Genomic DNA, 20664 nt, shown 5'->3' with positions numbered 1-20664 from the left:
TGTTCCTTCACACCTTGTATCAGCTTTAATCCAGTCCTGTGCTGCCTGCTGAGCAGCACTGAACAACACTGCCTGGGCCCAGGCTTTTATCTCTGAGGCAGGCCCCATTATGATGTCAGAAAGCTGGCTCTGGAATCCTGAGGGCTCCACTATGACACGTGCAAAGTTCCGTCTGAACTTTATATAAGACTGTGAGGCTCAGTCAGTCACTCAGTGTTGCCTGAGAGGGCAACACTGCAACAGCCGGCCGCCAGGCTGTCTTTTTTTTGCACATTTATTTGCCTCCAGGAGGCCACAAGAGGGAGACAAGGGACTGCAAAATGGAAAATAGGCATCCACCAACTTTACAGACAACTTCTCTTTGCTCCTACAACCTCCATCCTTGCACAGTTTGTTATTCTTCCAGGTAACATAGTAACAAATCCAAATTGCTGCTCTCTTTGTAGGCAAGCAAGGGTTTGTTGCAACTGCAATTCTTACTTCTTCTTGAAATGTAGGGACGACAGTACATTCCATCACATCCACCTAGTGTACACAGGTAGGTCCATTGTGGCGGGTAGGCGGCTGGCTGCTTTAATGGCTGTTTGCTGTTCCCCTACTCCACTCCACTCCACTATTTGACTGTGGTGCTGCATCAATCAGTGGCTGGCTCAGGTGCAGCTCTTTAACTTACCTAGGAGGGAGGGAGGGAGGGCGGAGAGAAGACAAGGAAGGTGAATGAGCTGTTCCAATGTGAAATGCCGGAAACACAGAAACACAGAAGACACACACACACACACACACAACAAGAGGTGGCAATGTATTCATTAATTGCATTTAATAAATGAGCTCATTATCACACATGACTGTACAAATGCATTGTCCAACAGGTGTTGAAATAATGGGATTAAAAGGGGAGATCCCTTCAGAAAGACAGAAACAATGGCAAAGAGAAAAAACACTTTTGGAATCTGATTTTAGTCAACACATAAGGGAAGGGTGCACCGGTCCTGGAAATACTGCAATACCAGGTCAATGCGTGGAGTGGACAGAGCAAGCTCTATTTCCATCTCCCTGTTCTAAAAATCCATTTAATATATGGTCCCCAGATAGGGGACGTATCAGATATTAAACTGATAAGAACAGATACTACACTTGATCTTAGCCAAAAGGCCGAGAAGCGATAACCCGAGCGGCCCTTGCCTTGCCCGAGCCTGTCCCATACTGCTGTTCACCCCTTGCAGCGATTCAGCCTACTCCTAGGCAATTCCATGGGGCCCTGCAGGCTCACACACATTTACAGCTACTAAGCGGGAGGTGAATAAAGGCCGGAGAGGAAGCCAGACAGGATTTGCTTCTTTTGCTTGCACCACAATGCAGTGCTGAAAGAGGAGGAATCTACATAAAAACGCCTTCCTGGCAACGCCCAAATGCCCTCCTGCCATGCAGATAAACACTGGCAGCGGCAGCAAGTGCATGCCCACAGCCACCCCTTGTTCCTTCACACCTTGTATCAGCTTTAATCCAGTCCTGTGCTGCCTGCTGAGCAGCACTGAACAACACTGCCTGGGCCCAGGCTTTTATCTCTGAGGCAGGCCCCATTATGATGTCAGAAAGCTGGCTCTGGAATCCTGAGGGCTCCACTATGACACGTGCAAAGTTCCGTCTGAACTTTATATAAGACTGTGAGGCTCAGTCAGTCACTCAGTGTTGCCTGAGAGGGCAACACTGCAACAGCCGGCCGCCAGGCTGTCTTTTTTTTGCACATTTATTTGCCTCCAGGAGGCCACAAGAGGGAGACAAGGGACTGCAAAATGGAAAATAGGCATCCACCAACTTTACAGACAACTTCTCTTTGCTCCTACAACCTCCATCCTTGCACAGTTTGTTATTCTTCCAGGTAACATAGTAACAAATCCAAATTGCTGCTCTCTTTGTAGGCAAGCAAGGGTTTGTTGCAACTGCAATTCTTACTTCTTCTTGAAATGTAGGGACGACAGTACATTCCATCACATCCACCTAGTGTACACAGGTAGGTCCATTGTGGCGGGTAGGCGGCTGGCTGCTTTAATGGCTGTTTGCTGTTCCCCTACTCCACTCCACTCCACTATTTGACTGTGGTGCTGCATCAATCAGTGGCTGGCTCAGGTGCAGCTCTTTAACTTACCTAGGAGGGAGGGAGGGAGGGCGGAGAGAAGACAAGGAAGGTGAATGAGCTGTTCCAATGTGAAATGCCGGAAACACAGAAACACAGAAGACACACACACACACACACACAACAAGAGGTGGCAATGTATTCATTAATTGCATTTAATAAATGAGCTCATTATCACACATGACTGTACAAATGCATTGTCCAACAGGTGTTGAAATAATGGGATTAAAAGGGGAGATCCCTTCAGAAAGACAGAAACAATGGCAAAGAGAAAAAACACTTTTGGAATCTGATTTTAGTCAACACATAAGGGAAGGGTGCACCGGTCCTGGAAATACTGCAATACCAGGTCAATGCGTGGAGTGGACAGAGCAAGCTCTATTTCCATCTCCCTGTTCTAAAAATCCATTTAATATATGGTCCCCAGATAGGGGACGTATCAGATATTAAACTGATAAGAACAGATTTTTTTTTTTTTTTTTTTTTTTTTTTTTTTTTTTTTTTTTTTTTTCACTTTTGGAATCTGCTTTTAGTCAACACATAAGGAAAGGGTGCACCGGTCCTGGAAATACTGCAATACCAGGTCAATGCGTGGAGTGGACAGAGCAAGCTCTATTTCCATCTCCCTGTTCTAAAAATCCATTTAATATATGGTCCCCAGATAGGGGACGTATCAGATATTAAACTGATAAGAACAGATTTTTTTTTTTTTTTTTTTTTTTTTTGCTAGCCTATGCTATACATTACACCAGATGCTACACTAACATTCTTGCATTCACTAAAGCCAAACAACAAAGCATTACAGACAAGTGATGGGATAGGGGAGTGGGTAGGAGGGGATAGGGAAGGGGGAAATCACAGGCCCGAAGCTTTATTGAAAGACAACACACAAGAAGGGAGAGTGGGGGGAAGGGGAGTATCAGTCCTCTTCCTCATCGACGTCCGGGCTGTCCCAGGTGGAATAGTCTCTGAGCAGGCTGTGGATCAGTCTGCGGCAGTCCTGGACGGACACACTCTCTCTCCGCAAAATCAGACGGTTCCTGGCAAACCATATAGCGTCCTTAAAGCAGTTCATAAGGCGCCAGGCTTCCTGGATTGCTCCATCCGTGGTATTCCCAGGAAATAGTCCATAAAGTACCGAGCGGTACGACAGTCTGTTCCTGGGTACTGAGTCCTTGAGTTCATGTTCCAAGGCTTTCAACAGACCCTGTGCAAAGGGGCACTGCCAGAAAATGTGCAAAGATGTTTCCTCCGTGAAGGGGCACCTGGGGCAGTACCGGGTCTTGCACAGGTTGCGGGCATGCATGAATGACCTAAGAGGCAGTCCTCCCTGGATGGCCATCCATGAAATGTCCTTGTGCCCGTTGGTCAACCTGCCAGATGACACGTTAGTCCAAACAGTCTCCAACGTGTCGGCATGAAGCCCTGGAACAGACTCCAGTGAGTCCTTTGCTCTGATGTGCTTGTGGATCGTCTTAGGTTTCCACAAGTCGGGCTTAAGACCCTCCAGTTGATGCTCCCTCACGAACCGGACGACATCTCCGTAGAACCAGGGAGCGTGCCAGTTGTAAGGGAAGGAGCTGTCCCACTTGTCCCAGCCAAAACCTCGCCAGAGGGGAAGGAGGAAGTAGCGGGACATGGCCTTGCCCGCAGAGCCGTTTGCTGTCCTCAGAGTCCTACGAACACAGTCACATACAAAAGCGATCCGCAGCAGAGTGGGAATGTCGGGTATACCCTTCCCACCTTTGCGGGGCTCCTTGTACATAACAGTCCGCTTTACTCTGTCCATTTTCGAGCCCCAGATGAAGCGAAACACAGTCCTGGTAATGGCCCTCGAGACGGTGGCAAGAGGGGGCCATGCCTGTGCAGTGTATTGTAGCACAGGCAAGACTTCGTTACGCAGGACCATTGCTTTGCCCTCAATAGTGAGTTGTCTGAGGCTCCACAGTCCGATCCTTTGGTTGACTTTGGCCAAGCGTTCTTCCCACGACTTTAGGGCTGCACCTTCCTTACCGAACCAGACTCCCAGAATTTTGATGAAGTCCGGCTTGATAGTAAACGGGAAGGAGGCAGGAGAAGGCAGGTACCACTTTCCGAAGAGCATGGCTTCCGACTTCCCGCAGTTGACTTTTGCCCCTGAAGCGCGTCCGAACTCCTCACAGGTCTGGACGAGTGCAGTCACCGAACTCTGGTCAGCGCAGAAGACGGTCACGTCGTCCATGTACAGCGAGCATTTGACCTCGAAGTGTCCTGGACCTGGTGCGGTGATCCCTCTGATCTCTCCATTCTGCCGGATAGCCTCTGCGAAGAGCTCTATAACACAAACAAAAAGGAGAGGTGAAAGAGGACAGCCTTGTCTAACCCCCGACGATACAGGAAAGGGGTCAGTCTTCCAGCCGTTCACCAGCACCGAGCTGTAAATGTCGCAATACATCAGGTTAACATACAAACAGAACAACCTGCCAAGCCGCAGCCTACGCAGAGCCTTACCCATGAATTCGTGAGAGACCCGGTCAAAAGCCTTCTCCTGATCCAGACTGACCAGGGCCGCGTGTGTACGGCGGCTTTGCATGTAATGCACCGTGTCCCTCACCAGGGCAAGACTGTCGGCCACCCTACGGCCAGGAATGCCGCAGGTTTGGTCCGATCCGATGATCTGTCCGATGACAACCTTCAGTCTGTTGGCCAATACTTTGGCGAGGATCTTGTAGTCCACGTTCAGGAGAGAGATGGGACGCCAGTTTTTCAGGTCACATCTCTCCCCCTTCCGCTTATACAAGATCGTGATCATGCCTTCTCTCAAGGACGGTGGCATTCTACCCTCCACCACCATCTCCTCATAGAGCTCCAGCAGGTCCGGACTGATCAAGTCCCCCAGCGCTACATAGAGCTCTGCTGGGAGACCATCACTGCCCGGGGTCCTGCCGGGTCTGAAGGATTTAGCGGCAGAGAGCAGTTCCTCCACCGTCAGGGGTACATCCATAGCCTCCGTACCTGCAGGATCAAGATGATTAGTGATACCTGACAGGAATTTATCGGCGGCTTCGGGGTCAGTGGTTTTCCGGGAGTAGAGGCTTCGGTAGTAGTCTGTGACGACTCCCATCACCTCCTTCTTCCCAGAATGCATGTTTCCGGTCTCATCTCGAAGTTCCTTCAGGGGCGTGTGGCCGGCATGGAGTTTCCTGAAAAAGAACGAGTTACATTTCTCACCCTTCTCCAGGTTCTCCACCTTGGAACGAAAGACAATTCGCTTGGATTCCTCCTCAAAGTGCCTTTTCAGGCCCTTTTTGGCTTCCTCCAGCTCCTTCCTGACGTCCCAGCCGCATTGAAGGAGGTCTTGCAGGGATCGCAGCTGACGCTGCATCTCTCTGAAGTCTCTCTTCCTCTCACACGCCTGTTGACGACTTTTTGCCTGAAAGAAACAACGAAATTCAACTTTAACATATTCCCACCAGTCACAGGTTTTGTCAAAGAAAACTTTATCATTCCTCCAAACAATATAGGCGTCTCTAAGTTCCGCCAGTACCTCCTCTCTTTCCAGCAGGGCACAATTCAGCTTCCAGGAGCCAGGGCCGGGAGGAAAACCGTGGCCGATGGCACCCTGGAAGAGAATGGCCCTGTGGTCAGAGAAGAAGCAGGGGACCATGGAGTGCCCATGCTGCTTGACTGCCCGGGAGGTGAACACAAAGTCAATCCGAGAACGAAGTGAGCCATCGGGTCGGCTCCATGAATAGTTCACAGAGCCAATCCCCATGGAGCCCACAACGTCCTGCAAGGATGCTTCGGTTACCATCTCGATAAGCAGTTTGGAACTGACATCCAGTTTGATTGAAGTGCCGGAACTTCGTCCATCCTCTTCGATGGGGCAGTTGAAGTCCCCGGCCATCACCACTGCCCTAGTGGTGGCGAGCTGGGTCCGCAGGGTCTGGAATAGTTCCAGGCGCTCAGCCTTCATAGGGGGAGCGTACACGTTGATGAGCCTAATCGGCTCTCCTGCCCAGGAACCGTCTACGACCAACAAGCGGCCGCAGGCGAGCTCCTGGACAGAGTCAACAGTAAATACGCTTCCCCTAATCAGGATGGCAACCCCTGCAGACTTACAGTCGCCCCCACCAGACCAGTAGGACGGGCCATGGGTCCACTGCCTGGCCAGATGATGGTATGACCTGGAAGAGGGGAGAGTACATTCCTGCAGCATAAATACATCACTCGACTGCTTGGAAAGAAAAGTTAGCACCATCTGACATCTAGTCCTATCTCTAACACTCCTCACATTGAGGCTAAAGATGTTAAGTTTAGCAGCCATGGGGGAGAATAAAGAAGGTTAGTGCAAACGATACACCTTAGTTACCAGTCCGGTCGGGCGGATCCTCCTCTCCTGGCGGGTCCGAAAGATCCAGCAGGCCCTCTGACAAAAATTGTTCCAGGATTGTAGCCACCTGGATGTCTGTTGTGAAGTCGATGACCTCAGGTTCAGACACGAGTTCCTCCACCATCTGCTCCATTTCCTCCTGCTGCGCAAGGGAATCTTCGCAGATTTCCACGACTTGTCGCTTTGAGGACTCAGCAGCTGGGCTGTCCCTCACCTTTCTCTTCCTCTGGATGGCACCTGAGGAGACAAGAGGGGGAAAATCCTCCAGGGAGAGGACTCCAGCAGCTGGAGGGGAAGATGTTAGTGCTGCTGGAGCTGGGGAGAAGGGAGGCTGGGTTGGGAGAGGTGCAGGTGACAGGACCACTGAGATGGGTGGGTAGGAGAAGGTGAGAGCCTCAGTGGGGGTGACAGGGGTTGGGGACGGGGGGGTGGGGAGGGCCGGGCGAGGGAGGGTGGGAAGGGTAGGGCGAGGGAGGGCCGGGAGACGGGGGGGAGGGACTGTCGTCTTCTTACCATCCTTCTTATTCCCGGTCTTCTGCGCCGCTGGAGCTCTGGCTGGGGCGGGGTTCCCTCTGGCCGGAGCTTTCGCCGCTACAGTTGCCCAGGATCGATCCCTCTTCGGGCAGTCCTTGTAGGAGTGGGCTGCTTGTCCGCAGAGGTTGCACATTGTCCGTTTCGGGCAGTCTTTGGTCTCGTGTCCTGTTACCCGGCAGTTCTTGCAGGCGTCCTCCTTGCAGTCCTTCACCGAATGACCCTTCTTGCTGCATCTCCTGCAGATCTGCGGCATGTCCGGGTAGTAGATGAGGCCGTAGGAGTTGCCCAGCGAGAATGACTGGGGCAGGTGTTGGAGGCCGTCTTCCGCGCTGGAATCCTTGTTCAGTCGGACGATTACCGACCACTTGCCAGTCCAGAAGCCGAGTCCGTTCAGGATGTGGGTGGGTTCCCTCACCACTGTGCAGAACCGCTTCAGGAGCGTGGTGATGTCTTTGCCGGGGGTGTGTGGGTTCCGCATTGAGACCGTCACCCGCCTTTCCTCTCTTTGGACAGGGCAGTTGCCCACAAAGCGAGAGAAAGGGGATTCAGGCCTCGCCGCTTTCACCATCTCCCAGTACCTTCTGCAGATGTTGATCGAAGCGAAGGTCACGAAGAACATCCCGGTCATGAAGGCCTGGATGCTGATGGTCTCCGGCTTAGCGAAGCCCTGGTCCAGGAGCATCTTCTGGCAGAACACTTCTTCCGTCATGTCCGGCACTCTCCCGTCCACCTCCTTCAGCTTCAGGGCCACCGTCTGCTTCATCCAGGGCTCCAGGGTTGGAGCAGCCTGGTTCGGCTTCCTGGTGGCCTGTTGGCTTGAGGAGGCTTCAGGAGGAGATGTCCTGGCCTGGGCCGGCTCACCTGGTCCATCAGCCTTCTTCTTCTGGGTGGCAGGGTTGCTGGTTGAGGCCATGGCTTCTTCCAGCTGTTCCTGTCGCTTGGGGAGGATCTTCGATAGCTCTTTCCCGAAGGGGGCGGAGCTATGCAAATCTTCTCCTTGCTGGCCGAGGTTCTTCCACGAAATTTCTTCCGCAGCGGTTCCTCGTCGAGCTTCTTCTGCGGCCGAGCTTCTTCAAAGATCCCCTTCAGCAGCGGCTCTTCTCCGAAGGTCTCTGTCGCAGTTCTCCTTCTTCTTCCCGGCAGCGATCTCCCGGAGCTTCTTCCCCGATGGCGGCTTCTCCCTTCTGGATCGTCGTCTTTGCTGGTTCTTCTCCGCAGTTCGTCGCCGGCTTCGTCTGGAACGCTCTTGGATCGCTAAGCTAGTGTTTATAGCCCCCAGTGGTTCTCCGAGCCATCTATCCTTACAAGGACTGATAAGAACAGATACTACACTTGATCTTAGCCAAAAGGCCGAGAAGCGATAACCCGAGCGGCCCTTGCCTTGCCCGAGCCTGTCCCATACTGCTGTTCACCCCTTGCAGCGATTCAGCCTACTCCTAGGCAATTCCATGGGGCCCTGCAGGCTCACACACATTTACAGCTACTAAGCGGGAGGTGAATAAAGGCCGGAGAGGAAGCCAGACAGGATTTGCTTCTTTTGCTTGCACCACAATGCAGTGCTGAAAGAGGAGGAATCTACATAAAAACGCCTTCCTGGCAACGCCCAAATGCCCTCCTGCCATGCAGATAAACACTGGCAGCGGCAGCAAGTGCATGCCCACAGCCACCCCTTGTTCCTTCACACCTTGTATCAGCTTTAATCCAGTCCTGTGCTGCCTGCTGAGCAGCACTGAACAACACTGCCTGGGCCCAGGCTTTTATCTCTGAGGCAGGCCCCATTATGATGTCAGAAAGCTGGCTCTGGAATCCTGAGGGCTCCACTATGACACGTGCAAAGTTCCGTCTGAACTTTATATAAGACTGTGAGGCTCAGTCAGTCACTCAGTGTTGCCTGAGAGGGCAACACTGCAACAGCCGGCCGCCAGGCTGTCTTTTTTTTGCACATTTATTTGCCTCCAGGAGGCCACAAGAGGGAGACAAGGGACTGCAAAATGGAAAATAGGCATCCACCAACTTTACAGACAACTTCTCTTTGCTCCTACAACCTCCATCCTTGCACAGTTTGTTATTCTTCCAGGTAACATAGTAACAAATCCAAATTGCTGCTCTCTTTGTAGGCAAGCAAGGGTTTGTTGCAACTGCAATTCTTACTTCTTCTTGAAATGTAGGGACGACAGTACATTCCATCACATCCACCTAGTGTACACAGGTAGGTCCATTGTGGCGGGTAGGCGGCTGGCTGCTTTAATGGCTGTTTGCTGTTCCCCTACTCCACTCCACTCCACTATTTGACTGTGGTGCTGCATCAATCAGTGGCTGGCTCAGGTGCAGCTCTTTAACTTACCTAGGAGGGAGGGAGGGAGGGCGGAGAGAAGACAAGGAAGGTGAATGAGCTGTTCCAATGTGAAATGCCGGAAACACAGAAACACAGAAGACACACACACACACACACACAACAAGAGGTGGCAATGTATTCATTAATTGCATTTAATAAATGAGCTCATTATCACACATGACTGTACAAATGCATTGTCCAACAGGTGTTGAAATAATGGGATTAAAAGGGGAGATCCCTTCAGAAAGACAGAAACAATGGCAAAGAGAAAAAACACTTTTGGAATCTGATTTTAGTCAACACATAAGGGAAGGGTGCACCGGTCCTGGAAATACTGCAATACCAGGTCAATGCGTGGAGTGGACAGAGCAAGCTCTATTTCCATCTCCCTGTTCTAAAAATCCATTTAATATATGGTCCCCAGATAGGGGACGTATCAGATATTAAACTGATAAGAACAGATACTACACTTGATCTTAGCCAAAAGGCCGAGAAGCGATAACCCGAGCGGCCCTTGCCTTGCCCGAGCCTGTCCCATACTGCTGTTCACCCCTTGCAGCGATTCAGCCTACTCCTAGGCAATTCCATGGGGCCCTGCAGGCTCACACACATTTACAGCTACTAAGCGGGAGGTGAATAAAGGCCGGAGAGGAAGCCAGACAGGATTTGCTTCTTTTGCTTGCACCACAATGCAGTGCTGAAAGAGGAGGAATCTACATAAAAACGCCTTCCTGGCAACGCCCAAATGCCCTCCTGCCATGCAGATAAACACTGGCAGCGGCAGCAAGTGCATGCCCACAGCCACCCCTTGTTCCTTCACACCTTGTATCAGCTTTAATCCAGTCCTGTGCTGCCTGCTGAGCAGCACTGAACAACACTGCCTGGGCCCAGGCTTTTATCTCTGAGGCAGGCCCCATTATGATGTCAGAAAGCTGGCTCTGGAATCCTGAGGGCTCCACTATGACACGTGCAAAGTTCCGTCTGAACTTTATATAAGACTGTGAGGCTCAGTCAGTCACTCAGTGTTGCCTGAGAGGGCAACACTGCAACAGCCGGCCGCCAGGCTGTCTTTTTTTTGCACATTTATTTGCCTCCAGGAGGCCACAAGAGGGAGACAAGGGACTGCAAAATGGAAAATAGGCATCCACCAACTTTACAGACAACTTCTCTTTGCTCCTACAACCTCCATCCTTGCACAGTTTGTTATTCTTCCAGGTAACATAGTAACAAATCCAAATTGCTGCTCTCTTTGTAGGCAAGCAAGGGTTTGTTGCAACTGCAATTCTTACTTCTTCTTGAAATGTAGGGACGACAGTACATTCCATCACATCCACCTAGTGTACACAGGTAGGTCCATTGTGGCGGGTAGGCGGCTGGCTGCTTTAATGGCTGTTTGCTGTTCCCCTACTCCACTCCACTCCACTATTTGACTGTGGTGCTGCATCAATCAGTGGCTGGCTCAGGTGCAGCTCTTTAACTTACCTAGGAGGGAGGGAGGGAGGGCGGAGAGAAGACAAGGAAGGTGAATGAGCTGTTCCAATGTGAAATGCCGGAAACACAGAAACACAGAAGACACACACACACACACACACAACAAGAGGTGGCAATGTATTCATTAATTGCATTTAATAAATGAGCTCATTATCACACATGACTGTACAAATGCATTGTCCAACAGGTGTTGAAATAATGGGATTAAAAGGGGAGATCCCTTCAGAAAGACAGAAACAATGGCAAAGAGAAAAAACACTTTTGGAATCTGATTTTAGTCAACACATAAGGGAAGGGTGCACCGGTCCTGGAAATACTGCAATACCAGGTCAATGCGTGGAGTGGACAGAGCAAGCTCTATTTCCATCTCCCTGTTCTAAAAATCCATTTAATATATGGTCCCCAGATAGGGGACGTATCAGATATTAAACTGATAAGAACAGATACTACACTTGATCTTAGCCAAAAGGCCGAGAAGCGATAACCCGAGCGGCCCTTGCCTTGCCCGAGCCTGTCCCATACTGCTGTTCACCCCTTGCAGCGATTCAGCCTACTCCTAGGCAATTCCATGGGGCCCTGCAGGCTCACACACATTTACAGCTACTAAGCGGGAGGTGAATAAAGGCCGGAGAGGAAGCCAGACAGGATTTGCTTCTTTTGCTTGCACCACAATGCAGTGCTGAAAGAGGAGGAATCTACATAAAAACGCCTTCCTGGCAACGCCCAAATGCCCTCCTGCCATGCAGATAAACACTGGCAGCGGCAGCAAGTGCATGCCCACAGCCACCCCTTGTTCCTTCACACCTTGTATCAGCTTTAATCCAGTCCTGTGCTGCCTGCTGAGCAGCACTGAACAACACTGCCTGGGCCCAGGCTTTTATCTCTGAGGCAGGCCCCATTATGATGTCAGAAAGCTGGCTCTGGAATCCTGAGGGCTCCACTATGACACGTGCAAAGTTCCGTCTGAACTTTATATAAGACTGTGAGGCTCAGTCAGTCACTCAGTGTTGCCTGAGAGGGCAACACTGCAACAGCCGGCCGCCAGGCTGTCTTTTTTTTGCACATTTATTTGCCTCCAGGAGGCCACAAGAGGGAGACAAGGGACTGCAAAATGGAAAATAGGCATCCACCAACTTTACAGACAACTTCTCTTTGCTCCTACAACCTCCATCCTTGCACAGTTTGTTATTCTTCCAGGTAACATAGTAACAAATCCAAATTGCTGCTCTCTTTGTAGGCAAGCAAGGGTTTGTTGCAACTGCAATTCTTACTTCTTCTTGAAATGTAGGGACGACAGTACATTCCATCACATCCACCTAGTGTACACAGGTAGGTCCATTGTGGCGGGTAGGCGGCTGGCTGCTTTAATGGCTGTTTGCTGTTCCCCTACTCCACTCCACTCCACTATTTGACTGTGGTGCTGCATCAATCAGTGGCTGGCTCAGGTGCAGCTCTTTAACTTACCTAGGAGGGAGGGAGGGAGGGCGGAGAGAAGACAAGGAAGGTGAATGAGCTGTTCCAATGTGAAATGCCGGAAACACAGAAACACAGAAGACACACACACACACACACACAACAAGAGGTGGCAATGTATTCATTAATTGCATTTAATAAATGAGCTCATTATCACACATGACTGTACAAATGCATTGTCCAACAGGTGTTGAAATAATGGGATTAAAAGGGGAGATCCCTTCAGAAAGACAGAAACAATGGCAAAGAGAAAAAACACTTTTGGAATCTGATTTTAGTCAACACATAAGGGAAGGGTGCACCGGTCCTGGAAATACTGCAATACCAGGTCAATGCGTGGAGTGGACAGAGCAAGCTCTATTTCCATCTCCCTGTTCTAAAAATCCATTTAATATATGGTCCCCAGATAGGGGACGTATCAGATATTAAACTGATAAGAACAGATACTACACTTGATCTTAGCCAAAAGGCCGAGAAGCGATAACCCGAGCGGCCCTTGCCTTGCCCGAGCCTGTCCCATACTGCTGTTCACCCCTTGCAGCGATTCAGCCTACTCCTAGGCAATTCCATGGGGCCCTGCAGGCTCACACACATTTACAGCTACTAAGCGGGAGGTGAATAAAGGCCGGAGAGGAAGCCAGACAGGATTTGCTTCTTTTGCTTGCACCACAATGCAGTGCTGAAAGAGGAGGAATCTACATAAAAACGCCTTCCTGGCAACGCCCAAATGCCCTCCTGCCATGCAGATAAACACTGGCAGCGGCAGCAAGTGCATGCCCACAGCCACCCCTTGTTCCTTCACACCTTGTATCAGCTTTAATCCAGTCCTGTGCTGCCTGCTGAGCAGCACTGAACAACACTGCCTGGGCCCAGGCTTTTATCTCTGAGGCAGGCCCCATTATGATGTCAGAAAGCTGGCTCTGGAATCCTGAGGGCTCCACTATGACACGTGCAAAGTTCCGTCTGAACTTTATATAAGACTGTGAGGCTCAGTCAGTCACTCAGTGTTGCCTGAGAGGGCAACACTGCAACAGCCGGCCGCCAGGCTGTCTTTTTTTTGCACATTTATTTGCCTCCAGGAGGCCACAAGAGGGAGACAAGGGACTGCAAAATGGAAAATAGGCATCCACCAACTTTACAGACAACTTCTCTTTGCTCCTACAACCTCCATCCTTGCACAGTTTGTTATTCTTCCAGGTAACATAGTAACAAATCCAAATTGCTGCTCTCTTTGTAGGCAAGCAAGGGTTTGTTGCAACTGCAATTCTTACTTCTTCTTGAAATGTAGGGACGACAGTACATTCCATCACATCCACCTAGTGTACACAGGTAGGTCCATTGTGGCGGGTAGGCGGCTGGCTGCTTTAATGGCTGTTTGCTGTTCCCCTACTCCACTCCACTCCACTATTTGACTGTGGTGCTGCATCAATCAGTGGCTGGCTCAGGTGCAGCTCTTTAACTTACCTAGGAGGGAGGGAGGGAGGGCGGAGAGAAGACAAGGAAGGTGAATGAGCTGTTCCAATGTGAAATGCCGGAAACACAGAAACACAGAAGACACACACACACACACACACAACAAGAGGTGGCAATGTATTCATTAATTGCATTTAATAAATGAGCTCATTATCACACATGACTGTACAAATGCATTGTCCAACAGGTGTTGAAATAATGGGATTAAAAGGGGAGATCCCTTCAGAAAGACAGAAACAATGGCAAAGAGAAAAAACACTTTTGGAATCTGATTTTAGTCAACACATAAGGGAAGGGTGCACCGGTCCTGGAAATACTGCAATACCAGGTCAATGCGTGGAGTGGACAGAGCAAGCTCTATTTCCATCTCCCTGTTCTAAAAATCCATTTAATATATGGTCCCCAGATAGGGGACGTATCAGATATTAAACTGATAAGAACAGATACTACACTTGATCTTAGCCAAAAGGCCGAGAAGCGATAACCCGAGCGGCCCTTGCCTTGCCCGAGCCTGTCCCATACTGCTGTTCACCCCTTGCAGCGATTCAGCCTACTCCTAGGCAATTCCATGGGGCCCTGCAGGCTCACACACATTTACAGCTACTAAGCGGGAGGTGAATAAAGGCCGGAGAGGAAGCCAGACAGGATTTGCTTCTTTTGCTTGCACCACAATGCAGTGCTGAAAGAGGAGGAATCTACATAAAAACGCCTTCCTGGCAACGCCCAAATGCCCTCCTGCCATGCAGATAAACACTGGCAGCGGCAGCAAGTGCATGCCCACAGCCACCCCTTGTTCCTTCACACCTTGTATCAGCTTTAATCCAGTCCTGTGCTGCCTGCTGAGCAGCACTGAACAACACTGCCTGGGCCCAGGCTTTTATCTCTGAGGCAGGCCCCATTATGATGTCAGAAAGCTGGCTCTGGAATCCTGAGGGCTCCACTATGACACGTGCAAAGTTCCGTCTGAACTTTATATAAGACTGTGAGGCTCAGTCAGTCACTCAGTGTTGCCTGAGAGGGCAACACTGCAACAGCCGGCCGCCAGGCTGTCTTTTTTTTGCACATTTATTTGCCTCCAGGAGGCCACAAGAGGGAGACAAGGGACTGCAAAATGGAAAATAGGCATCCACCAACTTTACAGACAACTTCTCTTTGCTCCTACAACCTCCATCCTTGCACAGTTTGTTATTCTTCCAGGTAACATAGTAACAAATCCAAATTGCTGCTCTCTTTGTAGGCAAGCAAGGGTTTGTTGCAACTGCAATTCTTACTTCTTCTTGAAATGTAGGGACGACAGTACATTCCATCACATCCACCTAGTGTACACAGGTAGGTCCATTGTGGCGGGTAGGCGGCTGGCTGCTTTAATGGCTGTTTGCTGTTCCCCTACTCCACTCCACTCCACTATTTGACTGTGGTGCTGCATCAATCAGTGGCTGGCTCAGGTGCAGCTCTTTAACTTACCTAGGAGGGAGGGAGGGAGGGCGGAGAGAAGACAAGGAAGGTGAATGAGCTGTTCCAATGTGAAATGCCGGAAACACAGAAACACAGAAGACACACACACACACACACACAACAAGAGGTGGCAATGTATTCATTAATTGCATTTAATAAATGAGCTCATTATCACACATGACTGTACAAATGCATTGTCCAACAGGTGTTGAAATAATGGGATTAAAAGGGGAGATCCCTTCAGAAAGACAGAAACAATGGCAAAGAGAAAAAACACTTTTGGAATCTGATTTTAGTCAACACATAAGGGAAGGGTGCACCGGTCCTGGAAATACTGCAATACCAGGTCAATGCGTGGAGTGGACAGAGCAAGCTCTATTTCCATCTCCCTGTTCTAAAAATCCATTTAATATATGGTCCCCAGATAGGGGACGTATCAGATATTAAACTGATAAGAACAGATACTACACTTGATCTTAGCCAAAAGGCCGAGAAGCGATAACCCGAGCGGCCCTTGCCTTGCCCGAGCCTGTCCCATACTGCTGTTCACCCCTTGCAGCGATTCAGCCTACTCCTAGGCAATTCCATGGGGCCCTGCAGGCTCACACACATTTACAGCTACTAAGCGGGAGGTGAATAAAGGCCGGAGAGGAAGCCAGACAGGATTTGCTTCTTTTGCTTGCACCACAATGCAGTGCTGAAAGAGGAGGAATCTACATAAAAACGCCTTCCTGGCAACGCCCAAATGCCCTCCTGCCATGCAGATAAACACTGGCAGCGGCAGCAAGTGCATGCCCACAGCCACCCCTTGTTCCTTCACACCTTGTATCAGCTTTAATCCAGTCCTGTGCTGCCTGCTGAGCAGCACTGAACAACACTGCCTGGGCCCAGGCTTTTATCTCTGAGGCAGGCCCCATTATGATGTCAGAAAGCTGGCTCTGGAATCCTGAGGGCTCCACTATGACACGTGCAAAGTTCCGTCTGAACTTTATATAAGACTGTGAGGCTCAGTCAGTCACTCAGTGTTGCCTGAGAGGGCAACACTGCAACAGCCGGCCGCCAGGCTGTCTTTTTTTTGCACATTTATTTGCCTCCAGGAGGCCACAAGAGGGAGACAAGGGACTGCAAAATGGAAAATAGGCATCCACCAACTTTACAGACAACTTCTCTTTGCTCCTACAACCTCCATCCTTGCACAGTTTGTTATTCTTCCAGGTAACATAGTAACAAATCCAAATTGCTGCTCTCTTTGTAGGCAAGCAAGGGTTTGTTGCAACTGCAATTCTTACTTCTTCTTGAAATGTAGGGACGACAGTACATTCCATCACATCCACCTAGTGTACACAGGTAGGTCCATTGTGGCGGGTAGGCGGCTGGCTGCTTTAATGGCTGTTTGCTGTTCCCCTACTCCACTCCACTCCACTATTTGACTGTGGTGCTGCATCAATCAGTGGCTGGCTCAGGTGCAGCTCTTTAACTTACCTAGGAGGGAGGGAGGGAGGGCGGAGAGAAGACAAGGAAGGTGAATGAGCTGTTCCAATGTGAAATGCCGGAAACACAGAAACACAGAAGACACACACACACACACACACAACAAGAGGTGGCAATGTATTCATTAATTGCATTTAATAAATGAGCTCATTATCACACATGACTGTACAAATGCATTGTCCAACAGGTGTTGAAATAATGGGATTAAAAGGGGAGATCCCTTCAGAAAGACAGAAACAATGGCAAAGAGAAAAAACACTTTTGGAATCTGATTTTAGTCAACACATAAGGGAAGGGTGCACCGGTCCTGGAAATACTGCAATACCAGGTCAATGCGTGGAGTGGACAGAGCAAGCTCTATTTCCATCTCCCTGTTCTAAAAATCCATTTAATATATGGTCCCCAGATAGGGGACGTATCAGATATTAAACTGATAAGAACAGATACTACACTTGATCTTAGCCAAAAGGCCGAGAAGCGATAACCCGAGCGGCCCTTGCCTTGCCCGAGCCTGTCCCATACTGCTGTTCACCCCTTGCAGCGATTCAGCCTACTCCTAGGCAATTCCATGGGGCCCTGCAGGCTCACACACATTTACAGCTACTAAGCGGGAGGTGAATAAAGGCCGGAGAGGAAGCCAGACAGGATTTGCTTCTTTTGCTTGCACCACAATGCAGTGCTGAAAGAGGAGGAATCTACATAAAAACGCCTTCCTGGCAACGCCCAAATGCCCTCCTGCCATGCAGATAAACACTGGCAGCGGCAGCAAGTGCATGCCCACAGCCACCCCTTGTTCCTTCACACCTTGTATCAGCTTTAATCCAGTCCTGTGCTGCCTGCTGAGCAGCACTGAACAACACTGCCTGGGCCCAGGCTTTTATCTCTGAGGCAGGCCCATTATGATGTCAGAAAGCTGGCTCTGGAATCCTGAGGGCTCCACTATGACACGTGCAAAGTTCCGTCTGAACTTTATATAAGACTGTGAGGCTCAGTCAGTCACTCAGTGTTGCCTGAGAGGGCAACACTGCAACAGCCGGCCGCCAGGCTGTCTTTTTTTTGCACATTTATTTGCCTCCAGGAGGCCACAAGAGGGAGACAAGGGACTGCAAAATGGAAAATAGGCATCCACCAACTTTACAGACAACTTCTCTTTGCTCCTACAACCTCCATCCTTGCACAGTTTGTTATTCTTCCAGGTAACATAGTAACAAATCCAAATTGCTGCTCTCTTTGTAGGCAAGCAAGGGTTTGTTGCAACTGCAATTCTTACTTCTTCTTGAAATGTAGGGACGACAGTACATTCCATCACATCCACCTAGTGTACACAGGTAGGTCCATTGTGGCGGGTAGGCGGCTGGCTGCTTTAATGGCTGTTTGCTGTTCCCCTACTCCACTCCACTCCACTATTTGACTGTGGTGCTGCATCAATCAGTGGCTGGCTCAGGTGCAGCTCTTTAAACTTACCTAGGAGGGAGGGAGGGAGGGCGGAGAGAAGACAAGGAAGGTGAATGAGCTGTTCCAATGTGAAATGCCGGAAACACAGAAACACAGAAGACACACACACACACACACACAACAAGAGGTGGCAATGTATTCATTAATTGCATTTAATAAATGAGCTCATTATCACACATGACTGTACAAATGCATTGTCCAACAGGTGTTGAAATAATGGGATTAAAAGGGGAGATCCCTTCAGAAAGACAGAAACAATGGCAAAGAGAAAAAACACTTTTGGAATCTGATTTTAGTCAACACATAAGGGAAGGGTGCACCGGTCCTGGAAATACTGCAATACCAGGTCAATGCGTGGAGTGGACAGAGCAAGCTCTATTTCCATCTCCTGTTCTAAAAATCCATTTAATATATGGTCCCCAGATAGGGGACGTATCAGATATTAAACTGATAAGAACAGATACTACACTTGATCTTAGCCAAAAGGCCGAGAAGCGATAACCCGAGCGGCCCTTGCCTTGCCCGAGCCTGTCCCATACTGCTGTTCACCCCTTGCAGCGATTCAGCCTACTCCTAGGCAATTCCATGGGGCCCTGCAGGCTCACACACATTTACAGCTACTAAGCGGGAGGTGAATAAAGGCCGGAGAGGAAGCCAGACAGGATTTGCTTCTTTTGCTTGCACCACAATGCAGTGCTGAAAGAGGAGGAATCTACATAAAAACGCCTTCCTGGCAACGCCCAAATGCCCTCCTGCCATGCAGATAAACACTGGCAGCGGCAGCAAGTGCATGCCCACAGCCACCCCTTGTTCCTTCACACCTTGTATCAGCTTTAATCCAGTCCTGTGCTGCCTGCTGAGCAGCACTGAACAACACTGCCTGGGCCCAGGCTTTTATCTCTGAGGCAGGCCCCATTATGATGTCAGAAAGCTGGCTCTGGAATCCTGAGGGCTCCACTATGACACGTGCAAAGTTCCGTCTGAACTTTATATAAGACTGTGAGGCTCAGTCAGTCACTCAGTGTTGCCTGAGAGGGCAACACTGCAACAGCCGGCCGCCAGGCTGTCTTTTTTTTGCACATTTATTTGCCTCCAGGAGGCCACAAGAGGGAGACAAGGGACTGCAAAATGGAAAATAGGCATCCACCAACTTTACAGACAACTTCTCTTTGCTCCTACAACCTCCATCCTTGCACAGTTTGTTATTCTTCCAGGTAACATAGTAACAAATCCAAATTGCTGCTCTCTTTGTAGGCAAGCAAGGGTTTGTTGCAACTGCAATTCTTACTTCTTCTTGAAATGTAGGGACGACAGTACATTCCATCACATCCACCTAGTGTACACAGGTAGGTCCATTGTGGCGGGTAGGCGGCTGGCTGCTTTAATGGCTGTTTGCTGTTCCCCTACTCCACTCCACTCCACTATTTGACTGTGGTGCTGCATCAATCAGTGGCTGGCTCAGGTGCAGCTCTTTAACTTACCTAGGAGGGAGGGAGGGAGGGCGGAGAGAAGACAAGGAAGGTGAATGAGCTGTTCCAATGTGAAATGCCGGAAACACAGAAACACAGAAGACACACACACACACACACACAACAAGAGGTGGCAATGTATTCATTAATTGCATTTAATAAATGAGCTCATTATCACACATGACTGTACAAATGCATTGTCCAACAGGTGTTGAAATAATGGGATTAAAAGGGGAGATCCCTTCAGAAAGACAGAAACAATGGCAAAGAGAAAAAACACTTTTGGAATCTGATTTTAGTCAACACATAAGGGAAGGGTGCACCGGTCCTGGAAATACTGCAATACCAGGTCAATGCGTGGAGTGGACAGAGCAAGCTCTATTTCCATCTCCCTGTTCTAAAAATCCAATTTAATATATGGTCCCCAGATAGGGGACGTATCAGATATTAAACTGATAAGAACAGATACTACACTTGATCTTAGCCAAAAGGCCGAGAAGCGATAACCCGAGCGGCCCTTGCCTTGCCCGAGCCTGTCCCATACTGCTGTTCACCCCTTGCAGCGATTCAGCCTACTCCTAGGCAATTCCATGGGGCCCTGCAGGCTCACACACATTTACAGCTACTAAGCGGGAGGTGAATAAAGGCCGGAGAGGAAGCCAGACAGGATTTGCTTCTTTTGCTTGCACCACAATGCAGTGCTGAAAGAGGAGGAATCTACATAAAAACGCCTTCCTGGCAACGCCCAAATGCCCTCCTGCCATGCAGATAAACACTGGCAGCGGCAGCAAGTGCATGCCCACAGCCACCCCTTGTTCCTTCACACCTTGTATCAGCTTTAATCCAGTCCTGTGCTGCCTGCTGAGCAGCACTGAACAACACTGCCTGGGCCCAGGCTTTTATCTCTGAGGCAGGCCCCATTATGATGTCAGAAAGCTGGCTCTGGAATCCTGAGGGCTCCACTATGACACGTGCAAAGTTC

The 20664-nt window shown here is 49.7% G+C and overlaps 10 non-coding genes and 2 pseudogenes across 10 annotated transcripts; all 12 read right to left on the bottom strand.

Annotated features, from left to right (window-relative positions):
- Positions 1-973: 973 nt before the first annotated feature.
- Positions 974-1164, bottom strand: LOC142691057 (U2 spliceosomal RNA). The gene has a single exon (XR_012859711.1). It is a non-coding gene; the product is annotated as a U2 spliceosomal RNA (small nuclear RNA).
- Positions 1165-2446: 1282 nt separating this feature from the next.
- LOC142691267 (U2 spliceosomal RNA) lies at positions 2447-2617 on the bottom strand (annotated as a pseudogene).
- A 63-nt stretch (positions 2618-2680) lies between these two features.
- Positions 2681-2874, bottom strand: LOC142691245 (U2 spliceosomal RNA). Its single transcript, XR_012859863.1, has one exon. It is a non-coding gene; the product is annotated as a U2 spliceosomal RNA (small nuclear RNA).
- A 5426-nt stretch (positions 2875-8300) lies between these two features.
- LOC142691283 (U2 spliceosomal RNA) lies at positions 8301-8402 on the bottom strand (annotated as a pseudogene).
- A 1282-nt stretch (positions 8403-9684) lies between these two features.
- LOC142691056 (U2 spliceosomal RNA) lies at positions 9685-9875 on the bottom strand. Its single transcript, XR_012859710.1, has one exon. It is a non-coding gene; the product is annotated as a U2 spliceosomal RNA (small nuclear RNA).
- Positions 9876-11157: 1282 nt separating this feature from the next.
- On the bottom strand, positions 11158-11348 carry LOC142691338 (U2 spliceosomal RNA). The gene has a single exon (XR_012859901.1). It is a non-coding gene; the product is annotated as a U2 spliceosomal RNA (small nuclear RNA).
- A 1282-nt stretch (positions 11349-12630) lies between these two features.
- On the bottom strand, positions 12631-12821 carry LOC142691337 (U2 spliceosomal RNA). The gene has a single exon (XR_012859900.1). It is a non-coding gene; the product is annotated as a U2 spliceosomal RNA (small nuclear RNA).
- A 1282-nt stretch (positions 12822-14103) lies between these two features.
- LOC142691336 (U2 spliceosomal RNA) lies at positions 14104-14294 on the bottom strand. The gene has a single exon (XR_012859899.1). It is a non-coding gene; the product is annotated as a U2 spliceosomal RNA (small nuclear RNA).
- Positions 14295-15576: 1282 nt separating this feature from the next.
- Positions 15577-15767, bottom strand: LOC142691335 (U2 spliceosomal RNA). Its single transcript, XR_012859898.1, has one exon. It is a non-coding gene; the product is annotated as a U2 spliceosomal RNA (small nuclear RNA).
- Positions 15768-17049: 1282 nt separating this feature from the next.
- Positions 17050-17240, bottom strand: LOC142691334 (U2 spliceosomal RNA). Its single transcript, XR_012859897.1, has one exon. It is a non-coding gene; the product is annotated as a U2 spliceosomal RNA (small nuclear RNA).
- A 1282-nt stretch (positions 17241-18522) lies between these two features.
- On the bottom strand, positions 18523-18712 carry LOC142691195 (U2 spliceosomal RNA). The gene has a single exon (XR_012859835.1). It is a non-coding gene; the product is annotated as a U2 spliceosomal RNA (small nuclear RNA).
- Positions 18713-19994: 1282 nt separating this feature from the next.
- LOC142691194 (U2 spliceosomal RNA) lies at positions 19995-20186 on the bottom strand. Its single transcript, XR_012859834.1, has one exon. It is a non-coding gene; the product is annotated as a U2 spliceosomal RNA (small nuclear RNA).
- Positions 20187-20664: the final 478 nt, after the last annotated feature.

The sequence above is a fragment of the Rhinoderma darwinii genome (genome assembly GCF_050947455.1).
Source record: "Rhinoderma darwinii isolate aRhiDar2 chromosome 5 unlocalized genomic scaffold, aRhiDar2.hap1 SUPER_5_unloc_36, whole genome shotgun sequence".
Lineage (NCBI taxonomy): Eukaryota > Metazoa > Chordata > Amphibia > Anura > Rhinodermatidae > Rhinoderma > Rhinoderma darwinii.
The sequence above is the reverse complement of the archived record's forward strand: the minus strand, read 5'-3'. Positions and strand labels throughout refer to the sequence as shown.